General features: G+C 36.6%; 1 long non-coding RNA gene across 1 annotated transcript in view; it reads right to left on the bottom strand.

The window, feature by feature from the left end:
• Positions 1 to 202: 202 nt before the first annotated feature.
• Positions 203 to 17,036, bottom strand: part of LOC307058677 — a 44,913-nt gene continuing 28,079 nt past the window's right edge. The window contains exons 2-3 of the long non-coding RNA XR_013811101.1: positions 16,089 to 16,159; positions 203 to 269 (exon numbers count right to left, since the gene is read on the bottom strand). This is a non-coding gene — a long non-coding RNA (uncharacterized lncRNA). The remainder of the gene's footprint in view (positions 270 to 16,088; positions 16,160 to 17,036) is intronic.

Genomic DNA, 17,036 nt, shown 5'->3' with positions numbered 1-17,036 from the left:
CGTTTCTTGTGCTTGCTGTAATAAATTACCACAAACTGGGTGGTTTACAACACAGAAATTTATTCCCTCACAGTTTTGAAGGCTAGAAGGCCCCTGTGCCTTCCGAATGCTCTAGGGAAGAATCACTCCTTGCCTCTTCCCAGCTTCAGGTCCTTGCTGACAAGCTTTGGTTTTCCTTGGCTTGCAGTGGCCCCATTCCAGTGTCCGCCTCTGTTGTCATGTGGTCCTCTTCCCTGTGGCTCTTCTCTCTCTCTGTCCAAATTTCCCTCCTGTAAGAGACCAGTGATTGGATTTAGGGCCTACCCTAATCCATTGTGACCTCATCTTAATTTGATTATATATTTGCAAAGACTTTATTTCCAGATAAAGTCACATTCACAGGTTCTGAGTGGACATGAATTTTAAGGGGACACTATTAAAGTCAGACCAACCATGAAGGAAAAGATTGGTAAATCTTTTCACTATTTGCCATAAATAGAATGAAAAGACAAAACATAACTGAGAGAAAACATTACTAATACATGTAATGGACAATTTTATATAAATATAATACATATATTACTGATATGAATCAATAAAATAAATAGCCCAGTAGGAAAATTGGTCAGGGACATGAATAAGCAGGTGACAGAAAAGAAAACATATATGGTAGATTACCTAAGAAAAATGTGCCAAAACTTCTTAGTGAGCAAGGAAATACAAATTAACATCACAATACAATATTATTTTACTTTCCTAAATTATGAGTTTGACAATACCAAGTGTTGGTAAGGATGTGCCACACAGGAACCCTTATACATTACTAGTGAGGTTGTCCACAGAAGCTTTATTTTTAATAGCATTACACTAGAAGAAACCCAATATTCATTGGTAGGATAAGTGATATATTGTGATATATTCACTAAATGCACTATTTTTTTGGCCACGCTGCATGGCATGTGGGATCTTAGTTCCCCAACCAGGGATCGAACCTGTGCCCCCTGCATTGGAAGTGTAGAATCTTAACCGCTGGACCACCAGGGAAGTCCCTAAATGTACTATTATATAACAATAAGAAATGGATTAACTATAGATACATATGACAGCACAGTTGATGTTTCAACCAAGCAAAATTATTTGACACAGATATATATATATGATCAATCTGTTTAAAAAAGCATGTGAATGATAAACACAAAATTCAAGAGAGCGGTTATCTTCAGTGAAGAGGCAGAAGGGTGATACAGAGAAAGAACATACGAAGATATGGCAATATTCTAGATTCTGGGTGGTAGATTTATGTGTTGATTTTATTAGACATCGTAGGGTAGATGCATGTTATATATGCTTTGTGCAGAGCAAATATCTCGTAACATAAATAAAACAAAATTCATATATTTTTTAAATGTCATGGTATGGGAACCCAGATGTATTCAATGCTTTGAAACTAGTCCCATTTTAATTGCAGTGTTGATGGATTAAGGATTTAAGCAGACAATAGAATATACTGGCAAATCCCTGGAGTCCCACTGCCTATATGAGAATCCTGACCCTGCCACTGACTAGCTGCAGGTTATGGGGAAAGTTTCTTAATTTCTCTTTACTTCCATTTCTTTGTCTTTAAAACGAGGATAAAAATAGGCCTGGCTTTACAGGATTGTTATGAAAATTATATGAAAGAATGGGGGTAAAGCTCTTAGTATACAGTTGCTTGAACACATAATAAATGCCTAGTGACTATGACCTAGACAGATTCAATCAGAGGCCTGAAATGTGCTGACACACAGGCTCCCTTCACCTCTGACATTGCTTTGAAAAGGCCTTGGCCCCGGTAGCTACTGCCCCCTTTGCCTCGGCTGCAGAATGAACAGACATGAGCCTAACCCGGGATGAGAAGCCAAGCCCCAGACTGCGGGCCTCAGTCTGAGTCAGGGCTGCCTGTCTGAGCTCAGCCAATACACAGTTAGAGAACTAAGAATAAATAACTGTTCTTAAGCCTATGAATCTTAGAGCATTTTGTTTGTAAAAGCAGTTAACTGATACATGAGCTACAATTATTGTTGTTGGTATTATTACTATTAAAGATTTCAAAGATAGTTGCTACTGGGCCTGCAAAGGTTGTCTCATTCACATTAGTTGTACCTAGACAGGTTGGACTTAAAGCCTTAAAAGAACAAGAATTTTCTGTTTCTATCTCAAGCAGCTGCCAGAAGCATAAATATCTTATTCCCATTGACCTCGTCTCTCCTCTAGCTCCAGAACACATAGGCTTGAGGGTCAGCTTGACTGCAGCACACTGCCATTGTCAAAAAGACCTGAGGACAAAGATGAGATGTACTCTCCCCAGTTCAGTAAAGAGTCAGCTGTGTAACAGCTGTTTGACATCTCTAGTGTGAATGTTGTCCTTTGTTGTTAGAGCATCATCATACAGTCCATAAACCACCCATGCATTCATTGTTTTATTGATCTGCACTGCCACCTGCCTGGTAGCCAGGGTCAGGATGATGTTGCCTCCTGCGTAATGAAGAGCCCTAATCTCAGAGCTGTTGTAGTGACTTGCCCAAGGCCACAAAGCTTGTCAATGGTACAGTTGAACCCAAATCTGCAATTTCTGATGCCAAGTACTGGCTTTTCTCTTACTGCTTCATGGATGCCTTTTAATACCTCCAATTTTTTTGTTTGAGAATACACACGTTTCAACAGATTGCGTCACCAACAGATTGGGTCAATCTCTTAGGTCACACTGGTGCCACCGGAAGTGTGCTAACACCTAGGTAGTAACAGTCTGTCATTCTGACGTCAAATACACAGATCCCAAAACAGTAACTTCTGCAACTCTAGGTCTTTCTTGATTCCTCAGATTGTGTTTGGTTAGAAGAACTGGTGAGGGAGTACAGATGGGGTAGCAACAGATCTTTACCTGAAGTAACTTGGACATATCTGAACTCGTTAACTGGCCTATGCATTAACAAGAGACTACAGAATCAATGCACAAAGCCCTCTTTTCCTACGCTTATTTAGAAGTTAAGGTATCATGTGAAATGAATTAATAAGTGAATTTATCATATTTTCTTTGGAACTACTGCACAAACAGAAACACAGTAATGGAGGCTTTCCAAGGGGTTGCCTCTGCTTAGAACATTGTCAGACATCTTTGTGAACGTCTTTTAAATAATGTTGCAATCTTTTCAATCATATGTCTTATTTTTACAAAATAAGATTATATAAGAGTTTCTAAAAGTTTCTTGTTGTTGGAAGAGAACTGGGTTCTATGATTTAGAGTTAGTGAGGAAGACCTGGGCATTTGACTATCTAAATTACAATCTCAGTTCTACCACTTGCTGTTTGTGTGACTTTGGACAAGTTAGTTAAGATCTCTCGCCCTCAGGTTTCTCATCTATAAAATGAGACAACTGATAGGACCTTTCTTGTGGGTTTTGTGAAGATGAAACAAGATAATGCATTTACAGTGCTTAGAAAAATAACTGGCACTGGTGGGTATTCAAATGCTAGCAATTTATTACAAATTATTCCTCAACCAGACATTAGCTGGGAATCACCTGTGTCAGTTTGATTCATCTGAGCAGTGTATAGTATTGGTTGATTTATCTGAGTATTATGAGGTGGTTCAGAGATTGGACTTGAGCCAGAACTACTTAGGTTTCAGATTCCATGGGCAAGTAACAGAATATCTTGAGACTCCAGTGCTTTTTTTTTTTTTTTAATGCTGAAAATAAGAGAATCTACCTTATAGGCTTGTTCAGAAGATTAAATGAGAAAATCATTTAGAACAATGCCTCACACATGCCAATATTTTTTAAATGGTAGTAATGGTCCAACAATGAGGGAGTTGGAATAAAGAGCTAAAGTTCATGATCTTTGTCTTTACTGGTCTGAAAGTGTTTCCTCTGTAAACCTCTAACAAGAACGTATTAGGATCAAGCCATTGACATGTTTCTGCTGTTAGCTGCCCGTCCCAGGATTACTGGTCTCTGGCTCCTGTCAGGTAGCTCAGCCTGCACTTGGCTTTGGGCCCTCCCTCCCTAAAGGGGGTACATTTGGGGCTGAATCAGAGTCCATACACATGCAGTGGGTCCCACAGCTTACAGCTGCTGTCGGTATGTTGCCTAGAACACTCTCTCCTTGAGAGTGTTCCTCTGAATTGTCATCCCAGTGGTGGTTGGAATAGAGGTTTCCCCTCAAAAGTCCCTTCTTCCTGCATTAGATTCCACATTTCTGACAATTCTGCAATTCCATTTGTGCACCTGCTTTGTTCCACCTCAGACAGGTTCTGTCCTCTCTGATCTGTTATCAGTCCCTGGAGTGCTTCTGTCTTTCACTCCAGCCTGTAACAATCCAGGCCTATCCTCCTTTAAATGTCTAGCTAGAAACATTTCTTCCTTCACAGTTAATCTGAAATTCTCTCCTTCATCTAAACTTCTCATTGCATTAAAAAAAAAATCTAAACTTCCTACCACAGCCTGTAAAGCTCTATCTGTTCTTGTCTTGTCTGCCTCTCTGATACCATCTCCTGCTTCTGTGCTTTAGTCAAACAAGCCTCTGTCTTTTCCTTTAGGACTTCAAGTTCATTATCACCTACTGCTTTAGTGCTTACTGTTCAACCCTGCCTGGAAAGCTTTCTTCCAAAATATTTCCTGGTTGCCTTTTTTTCCTTTTTTTTTTCTTTTTTTTGCCTCAAAGAGGTCTTTCCTGACCATCCAATAAAAAAAAAAAAAAAAAAAAACCCACAAAAACAAAAAAACTCATTCTCATTCCCATCAATCTTGCACAGTGGTTCTCAACTGGGGAGGAATTTGCTCCCCAGGGGATATTTGGCAATGTTTGGAGATCTTGCTAGTTGTCATAACTGAGAAGGTGCTCTTGGTACCTAGTGGGTAGAAGCCAGGGATGCTACTACACATCGTACAATACACAGTATCACCCCCGCAGTCAAGGCTTATCAGACACAATATGTCAGTAGGGCTGAAGTTGCAAAACTGCAGTCAACATATCGTCTTTTTATTTCCTTCTAGGAATTTGGCACTCTTTGAGACTAACTCATTCATTCATTCTTATCTTGATTTGGCCTGTCTCCTAAACTAGGATGCAAGCTCCAAGAGAGCAGGAATCTTATCTTGGTCAGTGTTGCATCTCCAGTGTCTACCACAGTGCCTGATACTTGGTAGAAGCTTTAAAAGTTTTAATTGAATTACTAAACCAATCAGTGAATAACTTTTGGCAGAAAGTTTTACTGTGCATAGTACTTAACCACATTGAGTCATGCATAGTGTGTGTTTGTGTGTGTTGGTTATTTGTGTATGTTCTTGGATTATGTACTTGCTGGCAGGGATATGACCCCACAGTGACTAGCATAATGAATAAACATACGATGGCTGAAATGAACTCATTAGCAGGAAATACCCAATGTGAGCATATTGGGCTATTCCTATGTGTCTAAGCATTTATGTAGCAATCTTCAGGATCATAGGCTGGTGGTTTTCTTAAATGTGCTCTGCTGAGAGTGCTTCAGTGGTTCTTCATACATTTAATTATGATTTTATTTTTAACTGTATTTTTTTTTTTTTTTTTTTTTTTTGTGGTATGCGGGCCTCTCACTGTTGTGGCCTCTCCCGTTGCGGAGCACAGGCTCCGGATGCGCAGGCTCAGCAGCCATGGCTCACGGGCCCAGCCGCTCCGCGGCATATGGGATCCTCCCAAACCGGGGCACGAACCCGTATCCCCTGCATCGGCAGGCGGACTCTCAACCACTGCGCCACCAGGGAGGCCCTAACTGTATTTTTAACTACATAAAAATTAATAAAACCCAACATACATGCTCATAATACCTGTGAACCAGTTTTGAACACATTGAAATTCCAGGTTCACCATCTTTTTTTGTGACGAATTTGACATACCACCCCTACCCTCTGACACACACACCCTATTTCTATGCATAGGCAGTGTTTGAAAATCTTGAGAACATGCTAACGATTAGGGATTGTTTAACTCTGCACGGTATCATTGGATTAAAGTTCAGAAGTGCACTCATCTGCTCATTTGAAACCAGGCAGGTGAGAACAAGGTCAATGCAATGTCAGTGATATCTCTGACATAGTTCTCCTAAGGGCAGAGCAGCACACAGTGTGGTGACAAGAAAGTGTGTGGTATGTATTGGCACTGTCCTGTTCTGGATAGTTTCAGCAATTACTTTAAGCATGATAGAATGTGGACTTTATTTGTTGTCATGGAATCAGGGGACAACGTACCTCTTTGTTCAGAAGGGAACCAGCGTATCCATGTGATGCTTGTTGAAAACTGTGCCTCCATCATTCCCACACTTCTGTAGTCTAGGTACCCAGGAGACCAGATGCATTCAAGCTAACAGGGACCTGTGGACTTTCCCCCTTCTTCTGGAAAGGAGGTCAGGGAATCAAGACCATGTAGACATTAGGAATTTCTGATCAAGCTTGCTAATTGTGTTGTTTAAATTCTCTATATCCCTAGTAAGTCTTTTCCTGCTTGTACAAAACATACACCATCCTTCCAGTCTGATGGTGAACTTGCCTATTTTTCATCTTGTAGTCGACATATTTTTTTGCTTTTTTTAAAAATTAATTTTGATTGGAGTACAGTTGCTTTACAATGTTGTGTTGGTTTCTACTGTACAGCAAAGTGAATCAACTATACATGTACATATATCCCCTCTTTTTTGGATTTCCTTCCCATTTAGGTTTGTAGTCGATATTTTTTACTTTATGTACTTTGAAGTTGTGTTTTTAGGTTTATACAAGTTTAGAATTGTGTATCTTCTTAGTGAATTAAATTGCTATTATGCTTAGTACTAAACTATTACTATTTGTATGAATTATCTTTCTCTTAAAGTCTATTTTGTCCAATATTATTATTTCTATACTCATTTTCTTTTAGTTAATATTTACCTGATATATCCTTTGTCTTTCAGTTCCTCTAAGTCTTTAAATTTAGATCTATCTCCTGGAAATGGCAGATAGCTGCTGGATTTTTTAAAACCAGTATGACAATTTTGTATAACTAGACTAGAGATTTTAGCCCGTTTACATTCATATGATTTCTAACATATTTACATTTATTGTTGTCATCTTATTTATATGCTGCAGGTCTTTTTTTTCTTTGTTTTTTCTTTCTTCTCTTATTTTAGATTGATGATGGAGTTTTCTCTCATTCTACTTTATCACTTTATTAGTTTAGAAGATCTGTGTTGTATGTCTATCATTTTAGTAATTACCCAAGCTATTGTAACATGTCTGCCTATCTTAATGACATCTGGAGTTAATATTTTTGTCATACTACAGAATGATACAAGACCTTACAGCAATTTACTCTGATCATCTCCTCCCTGCTTAAAAATTACCATTATCCAGTGTTTCAGTTTTAATTCCTCCCAAAGTAGACAATAGTATTACATTTTATAGTGTTAGTGATTTTTTAACTTACCCACATATGTGCCAGTATCTTTTCTTACATTTCTTCCTGCAACTTAGCCTTTCCATGTGACATAATTTTCCTTCTGCTTGATATACATTTTTAGAGTATTTTTTTAGTGAGTCAGAACCCTCAGTAAAACCTACTAAGTTGTAGCTGTATGACTCTTACTCTTATGATAGTGTGGGTGAGCAAATTCTTGATATTGTTAGTGATCAAACTTTAAAACAAGTTTCACTGTATTTCAAGTTTCTGGGTGCTCTAAATTAAGAAGACCAGAAAGATCACAGGTGGACATACTTAAGAAACAAAAACAGATACAATTACTGCTGTTACCTTGAACTACATGATGTTGTCATATTTGCTGGTTATCATCGGTCAATATCAGGAATTTCATATCATGTATTCTAATATTTATAGCAATTCATATATAAAGGTACAAACACAGAAAGTGAGAACCCAAGCTTGATAATAATCTTAAACTAATTCTATGTGTGTATATATATATATATATATATATATATATATTTTTTTTTTTTTCGGTATGCGGGCCTCTCAGTGTTGTGGCCTCTCCCGTTGCGGAGCACAGGCTCCGGACACGCAGGCTCAGCGGCCATGGCTCACGGGCCCAGCCGCTCCGCAGCATGTGGGATCTTCCCGGACCGGGGCACGAACCCGTGTCCCCTGCATTGGCAGATGGACTCTCAACCACTGCGCCAACAGGAAGCACGAAAGCCCCTAAATATTTTACTTGATCAAAATTGCCTTCTTATTGATGGACACTAATAAGAAAATATAAATTTGAACATAAAATTAATTTACATTAAAAAGATATCACTTTAGATTGTTTTACATATTGGGTTTCCATAGAATATTTCATTTGAGAACCCGATTCCTCTAACTAAACCAAACCAAAGGAGGAAGCATGAATTTTGTCCTTAGATATATAATTCTTTACCTGTTTATTATTCTTTGATATAGAACCTTAAGATATGCTGTTGTTGTTTTCTCAAATCAGGAGTATGTAGTCTCTGCTTCACTTTAACTAATATGCACAAAGCTTTTGAAAAAACTTCTGCAAACCTGTGAGTTAATTCAGACTTTTCACTCATATGCTATGCCTGACATTTCTCTCACCAAAAGTGAAGGCTAATGACAATTTATATCTTTCACTGCATGCTTTTCCTAAAATTCTTTAACTGCTTTCTAGCACACAATCACGTACTCTTCTTAGAAGAGGATTTGATGTTTGTGACAAACCAGTCTAGAATAAATGAATTGCTAACAATCCAGCTAATGACAGTAATTAATTAAACTATTTATTAAAATTTCTTGCTTCCTGGTAAAAGATAATATCCCTCTAGTTTATCTGTTTCATTGGCACAGAATGTTAACATAGTCATTTATTATGATAATGTAGTCAAAATGACTTTTCCCTTGCCTATAATATACTTCCAATTCATATAGCTCATGGAAATAGACATCACCATTCCCATTATGTTCTTCATGCTTACCTCCTTTATCTCTTGACATTTTTAGAACTAAAGATCTAATTTTGGTGAATAAATAAAATAAGAACAACCGTTAAGCAAATTCAGTAATTATGTAACTGGCTGACAGTTCTACTTTTAATAATTTTATAATTTAATGATTTAAGTAAAGATCTACTTTTAGAATTACTTTCCTATGGAAGGATTATTTAATATAGATTTTAGTTTAAAAAGAACAACGATTCTGACATCATCTTCCTCCTCACCGACCATTAATCATCACCATTATCTTAACGACAATCGTTGTTACCATTCTTTATATCATATTCTCTGCAAATTAACTTAAATTAGTTCATTTAATCCTCAGAACGATGCAGAGAAGTACATAGAATATGTAATATTCCCCAATTTAGAGGTGAGAAAAATGCGCTCTATGCATTTTAAGTGACTTAATCAAGCCGAGACTTGATTCTAGACCCTCTGTTTCTGCCTAGTGTTCTTTTTCTTCCCTCCTACGATCCCAGTACTTGCAAAGATGAAACCTATCACCTGTAACTAGCAGTGATTTCTATACAAACTATAAATACCTTCCTAAAACAATTCTTGAATCTCAAAATTGAATACATGATTTTAGTAGATTAACCTATTGTAATACCTTAGACATCAGCCACAGTTTGGACAGACCTAAACCTGTATTGTCCAACTTGGTAGTCACCAGTTGTATGTAATTGTTGAGCACTTGAAATGTACATAGTCTGAATTTAGCTGTGCTGTAAGTATCAAAACCACACTGGATTTCAAAGAGTTAAAACGACAAAAAGAAAGTAATATATCTCATGAATAATTTTTAATATTACATGTTGACATGAAAATATATTTTGCATGTAAAGTGTTTGACATATTGTTAAATTAATTCAGCTGTTTTTAAAAATGTTACTAGAAAGTGTAAAATAATACACATGGTTCACATGTATGCCTCACAGTATATTTTTATTGGACAATACTGCTGAAGAGTTGTCGTTCTCCTTGGGCATGGCTTCCTGATTTCACTCTTTATTTAAACGTGATTTCCATTTTAAAGTGTTTGAAACTTTTATGCCAGTACTTAAGCCTCATATTAACATAGTCATCTGTTTATTTCCCATATTTGGCACTCTACACTTTTATTTAGACCCTACTAGGCTATATAAAAATTTATTAGAGCCTTCCTAGATATTTGAAATAGTTTTCAAATTAGAAATTCAGGTATGTCCTCAAAGTCCAGTGTGTTCTTAAAAAAAAAAGTATAAAGGTAGAGAGAGGGTTAGATCACAAAGCAATTTTATCCTGCAAGGTTAGAACTTAATGATAAATGATAATGATAAAAATTTAATGATAAAGTAACATTTTGCTGAATAAATACATTAAGAAAGTTCTGCCTGAGTTTCCTCATCAACTGCATATAATATATATATATAATACATATATACTTTCCACATATATATACATACATATAAATATTAGGGTTTTATATCAATTATTTATAACTATATAATATATAAGTATATATTATATATAATAATGTGTGTAATATATTAGGGTATTATTTTAGGGAGATTTTATATATATACATATATATATCTTTATATATATATACACACACACGCATACAACTTTCCCACACACATACACACACATACAACTTTCCCAATGTGTGCGTGTGTATATTCATACATATATGTGTGTGTGTGTGTGTTTCAAGGATCAAATGAGTTAGTACACATACAACACAGAACAGTGCCAGCCATAAACAATACATATTTGCTTTTATTTTATTATAAATTTTTATCGAAGAACCCTCACAGATCATTCATTATATTCTCAAATGATCTATGGCATGGTAGAACTTCATAGGTAATATGGGAGTGACTGTTAATAAAAGACAGTTGTAAAAACATATCTAAATAACATTGTTGTCTTTCCATATCCTTTTACCTAAATATCCCTTCATTTTTGCAACTATGTTCTTTATGTTTATATTGTTCTTAGAATTCCACTACTAAAGGGAAAATAACTACTAAAGGTTATTATTTAGTCACACTCCCTTACTTAACAGATGAAGATGCCACCCAAAAAAGTTGAAAGTTATGTTTTGCACTCAGATAGTTATTTAAGAGAAGCAAGAGTAATAGTGGCATTTTATTGAGCAATTGCCACAGGCTAGGGCTGTGTAAAAGCTTTGAAGACTGTATCTCATTTAAGCAACTAAAGAAGCAACTAAAATACTGTAACTTCTCCCTGACATATGTGAGAAAATGGGAGCTAGAAGAGATTGACTTAGTTGTCCAAGGTCACATGGCAGGTAGACTGAGAACCATTGTATAAACTCTACTTTGATTTCAAAACTTGTGGGCTTGATCTTGTATTTTGTTGCTTTCCTTGTTGGTTTTGTTGTTGTTGTTTTTAAAGCAAAATAACAACATAAGGGATTATAAACTCTCTACTTTTGGTTAGTCTTGGATCAAGGGGAATTGGAGGCATTTGTTGAATCTAAACTCTAATGGGCAGCAAATGCCAACATGGAAAGGAGGCAGTCCCAGATTTATGGTTTTGGAGCCCTGGGCAAACACCTCAGAGAGGCCCTTGATCTGTTCATCTCAATGGGAATAAACATACAGGATGAGGAATTAACTGGGTTATGATGGACAAAATATATAGACACTTCCTTGAGGGATGTGTAAAGTGACTGAAGGAGCAAACCAAAAGAATGTCAAGTGGACTGTAAAAATGACCTTTTCCTTCTTCTCAGTTTAGAGACACCAGAGCTTAACTTTTATCTCCCAACAAAAGCATTAAGTGATCAAACAAATTTCAGGATCTTTAATCTAACAGACCTAGTATAAATGGATTAAATAACTTTAGAATTAGGTAAAAGAAAATTGAATTAATTTAATTGCTTGCTAATGTAGGAAAAAAATCAACTTCTCCCTTTATTATTAAACTGGTTTAAAAATGTATCTTAAGTAATATATCTAAACTAATGTGAGATCTACTGGACTGAATGATTTGAACAGCCAAATTTGACTTGGAGACGACATGAATGCTTTGGATCCTTCTAGCTTGAAAAAAATCCTCCACAAATAAATAAATTGTTCATTCCTAATTTAAGGAGATGGAAGGAAGAATGGAAGATGAATACATTTTATTCAAACCAAAAATATTGTTTCTAGTGTACTGGATCCAATGAGTGCAAAATAAGATCATTCTAGAAAATTCACATGGAAAGTGGCTACTGGTGGTAAGAATGGGTGTAATAGTTTGCTATTACTGCTATGACAGATTACCACAAACCTGGTGGCTTAAAACAATAGAGACTTATTTGTTCTGTAGATCAGAAATCTCACTGGGGTAAAAATCAATGGGTCTGCAGGGCTGGGATGCTGCTGGTGACTTTAGAGGAGAATCTGTTACCTTGTCTTTGCCAGCTTCTAGGTCCTGCCTGCACTTCTTGGCTTGTGGCCCCATTCCTCCATCTTGAAGGCCAGCAGAATAGCATGTGCAGATCTCTCCCTCTGACTTCCACACATACTCTCTCTTTCTTGTCTCCCTTTTCCACTCATCAGGTCACTGATGCAACCAGACTTCATCACAGAGGCACAATTCCCTTGTGCTGTGCCTCTCTTCCTTGTGATCAGCTCTACCCATCCCTCTCTTCCCATTTGTTCAGTCATCAAGTCTTAGTAGCCACAGATCCTGCTTTAAATTACTGTTGTTTTCATTTAGATAACTTATCATTTTATCCTACTCCATTATCATCCTAGAGGTTTTATCCACCAGATTTATCTGAGATCAAATTCATTTGGTCATCTGTCCTCTTGGGACTTTTGACTAATGCATAAACTTGCATCAGTACTGTTGGATTCTTTTCCTGCATGATTACTGTGTGTCACCACTGGCGCTGTTCATTCCATCCTCTCCATATAATTCCTACCATTCAAAGAATTTCCTGGCTTAATCCTAGTTCTCTGTTTCCATTGTACCATCTGTAAACTTGCTCACAATGTCTCTGTGTGTATGGACACACACAATATGTGTATATAGCCTGTGTATACAGATGCTCACAATACCCAGGTGTGTGGATAGATGTGCATAATATCTGAATATGTATACAGACACACACCTATAATTATATGTAATTGATGGACATAAATATTTGGCAAGAACACCCTCACTTAAGAGAAGAATAACATCCAGTGCTTGTGCTAGATATTTGGAAAATTTGGAAGATGAATTATATGGAACCAGTTATGATGAAATTATGGAGATAGTTTTCTCAGAAGACACTGGTTGACAGAGGAACATTCTCTCTGTGTAAAAACCAAACCTTGGTTTCTGGGACCCAGACAAGTCTCACTGACAAGAGGTAAATTTCATCACAAGATCCTAGGAATATTTAATCACTAGGGAGCCAGCTTATGGAAGACCCACAATCTAGTATTAAAATGGATCACTACTGGTGAATTAATGTTAGACACTAGACATTATTTTACCATATTCCTTAATATAAACCATGGTGTGAAATAAGTAAGCCTATAAGTGCAGTATTCAGATTCAGTAAATGGTAATTTTTTCTGTTGAAGTTTACTAAATAATTTAATAAATTTCTCACCAGAATCCCATGAAATTCCAAATGAATCAGTAGATTTTCAGTTAAGCTGTTTAGTGCTTGTAATGAAACCTTAATGTCTAACAGTGTCTACTGTTTACATTTGCCTGGGGTCTCTAAAACATTATGAGATGAAACGATTTTTTCTGGTCCTTGGTGTATGGCTGTCATAGAATTAAAGTGTTTCATAATTTCATATTTGATAGAATAACTTCAATTCTTCAGTCTCCTGTGGGAAAGAAGAAATAGGTGGGGCTGCATTGAATGGTATGCTGTCTTGTCTAGATTGAATTTGTTATGAATTGCATGGTTCTCAATTGTACTCTCATGTATCCTTAAAACAAACCACAAATTCTATGGGACATATCTTCTTCTTTGCTGAACACTGAGAGTGTATAAACGACGATTTAAGGGTCATGAAACTGAAGTTGGTATAAGGCTACAAACAGCATGTTAATTTTCTTTAGAAGCATAAAAGAGAGCTTGTTTTGAATGTCACTAAAAGTTTAATAAGAGTTCCTTTCAAGGCACTGCACAAAAGCAGCTCCACAGAAAAATAAATATGTACCCATTAGCCTTTGCTAAAATATACCCAGATTTCCAATTATACAATGCTTGTAAAGCCAATGATTTCCTCCTTTTAGAATCACTTAAAACAAGTGGTAAGAATTATATTGTTATTTAAATAGGGAACATTCATGTATAAAGAACCGATTTCTGTCTAAACTTAAGAGATTGCAGAACTTAAACATGATTCTATTTGAACACTTTGGACAGTTCAGAAGGAGGAATCAAAACAGCACAGAGGAGCGAGTTAGCCTACTGGGCTCTGGGGAACAACTGGTCTCTTAACTTTTCTACGAGCTCAGATAACTGAGTTCATTCAGCAAATCTCCACTGAAGTCCTGTTATGGCTACACTTTGTTCTAGGCACTGGGGTATAAGGCTGGACATGTTAGCCGATGTCCTGCCTGAAACCGACTGCATTTACTTTTTATTGTGGTGACAGACAAAACTCATAAACAAATTGATATGTAGTGTAATGTCAGGTGGTTAGCTGTAAGCGCTACGAGGGAAAATAAAGCAAGGTCAGGGGCAAAATGATAGGAGTGTGACCTAATTGCCCAGGTTTAACTTTCCTCACAAGGAACTTTACCTTATGATTTTTATTTGCAGAATTTAAAGCAGCTTATAGAAATACGCAAGGCACAGAATAATTATATAAATATTCAAGGGAGTTAGGCATAAGGTTAGGGAAACAATTACATTCTGGGGTTAAGTTAGATCACAGAAAGAGAGATCTTACAGCCTGGTATAGGTGCTGCATGTGAGCCAGGAACTTGGCACAGAAGAATATTCAAGCAATCCTTAAGACTGTCTATCTTCAAAACATGAGTACTGCCAAGGGGTTCAGGAGAAGAACAGTTTGCTGAAATAGAGACCCAGAAAGTTTTTCTGTTGTGGATCAGAGAATATGTAGTAGAGTGGATGACTCTTTGATACCCTTGATGAAGGCCAGTGGTTCATCACTTAAGACCTGTTCAACAATAGTCATTAAAGGTCACATTATCTCAGCATTGGTTGTTCATTTTCTCCTGGCCTTGTTTTTTATTTGTTTGTTTTTTGTGTGTTTGTGTTTATGTGTGTGTGTATGTGTGTGTGTGCCTGTGTGTGTGCTGTGCAGAAATGTCTCAGACCCCTCTGAGAATTTAATGAAAGCTATGGATCCTTTCCCCAGATTATGTCTACCCATAACTGGGCACACGGTATCAGAGTGTCAAGGAGGTTCTGAAGCACAAGCAAAAATCCCAAGGTGTCCATTTCCCCCTTATTATAATATCATGAGAAAGAGAGAAACATACTCACTGTTGTAGGCTCTGATTTAAAAAAAAAATTCACATGCAAATATTCTTTGGCCAGTTATTAATAGAATCATATGCTTTGAAAATTAAGACCTTCTGAGAAAAATTAAGGAACCAAGAAAGATACTGGCAGCTCTGACCGTATGTTAACAGGTTGGACAAGACAACTTTCATATTGCATCCAAGTCCATCGCCATTTATCTCTACATTGTTTAGGTGTCTCCTTTTACTTTCTCTTTTATTCACTTTTATATTTTTAAGCAACATGGGAAGAATTTCTGTGGCAGTGTGTATATCTGCTTGTCAGTGTCATTTCATATCCCAGGAAACTGAATTAACTAGGTAACTAATAGAATAGAGTTGAATACAGTTTAACCAAATCCTCTAGTTGAGCCAGAATTGAAACTCAAATCACAAAAAGATCTATCATGAACAGCAAAGAAAATAATACCAATCTAGGAGGATAAATGTCTTAGTTGCCAAGCATCACATTTTAACAGTTTGGTTTGGCATCATTACGAGGATTTCAAATTATAGTATCACCTACTGGGACTCATTCAGTCATGCCCACATTTACCCACCTGACCTGCTTAAAAAAAAAATTAAATGAATCAGAATAAAAATGCTCATTGGAACATGATATAACTTTACCCATTATTTTTCAGCAGTGCCTTTTCCATTCTTTCTTGTTTTTCCATTTTATTCCCTGTGGTATTCAAAACCTGTATTGGAAGCCAAGAAAGCAGAGGGTGGGGGAGTTATTAGTTACCACAAAAGAGAAGTAAGGTCTCTGCATGGGGCCCGCAAGTCTTTGTCACTCAAGTGGTGCTATTGAGTTAAGGAATTGTAAAAGCCTGCTTCTGTTTTAAAGACCCACAATAGTAATACCCAGCAGGAGAGAAAAATACTTTTTTTTTTTTAAGAACATAATTCCTTTTAGTGTGAATTTCTCTTCAGGTACACTTGCATAAGCACTTGTTTTATATGAGTGGATCTTCTGATATACAGTAGGTGTGTTCCTTGACAATTCAATACCCCTGAGACATTTCTAACTTGAGTCCTGTTTTCCCAGAGAATTTGACTAGATGTTGAGAAAACTTTTTATTTGTGACTTGCTAGTGTGCTGGTATATTAATATTGGTATATTAAAATACTGTGACTATCTCCCTGATCATTAGTTTGCTTATCGTTAAAAAATGGAATAAAAATTGTGCCTGTGGCATAAAGTTATGGTCAGGATTAAATGAATTGATACATGTAAAACACATGGAACACACATAGGCACATAGGCAGCATGCAGTGGAACTGGCAGTCATGATATGAGGATAACAGCTTTTCTCTTTTGATTAGCAAATTCATAGATTTCTCTTTATACCCCAATTCATTTCTAGCTGCTCTGAAGGATGGTATCCTATGTTTTTGGTGGGTCCCAATTTTGTTTACATAATTTAGCATCTATATATATTTGTAGTCTACCTGTAATTACACCTGCAAATTTGATCCTATGATTATGATGGCATCCTACCTCAAATGCCCCCAGGATCTCTCTGTTCTGCCTAAAGACTTTTCCTAAAACCATGAACAGTTATTATATACAAG

This window comes from Hyperoodon ampullatus, assembly GCF_949752795.1.
Source record: "Hyperoodon ampullatus genome assembly, chromosome: 10".
Lineage (NCBI taxonomy): Eukaryota > Metazoa > Chordata > Mammalia > Artiodactyla > Ziphiidae > Hyperoodon > Hyperoodon ampullatus.
Note: the sequence above shows the minus strand (reverse complement) of the source record. Positions and strands in the feature narration are given on the sequence as shown.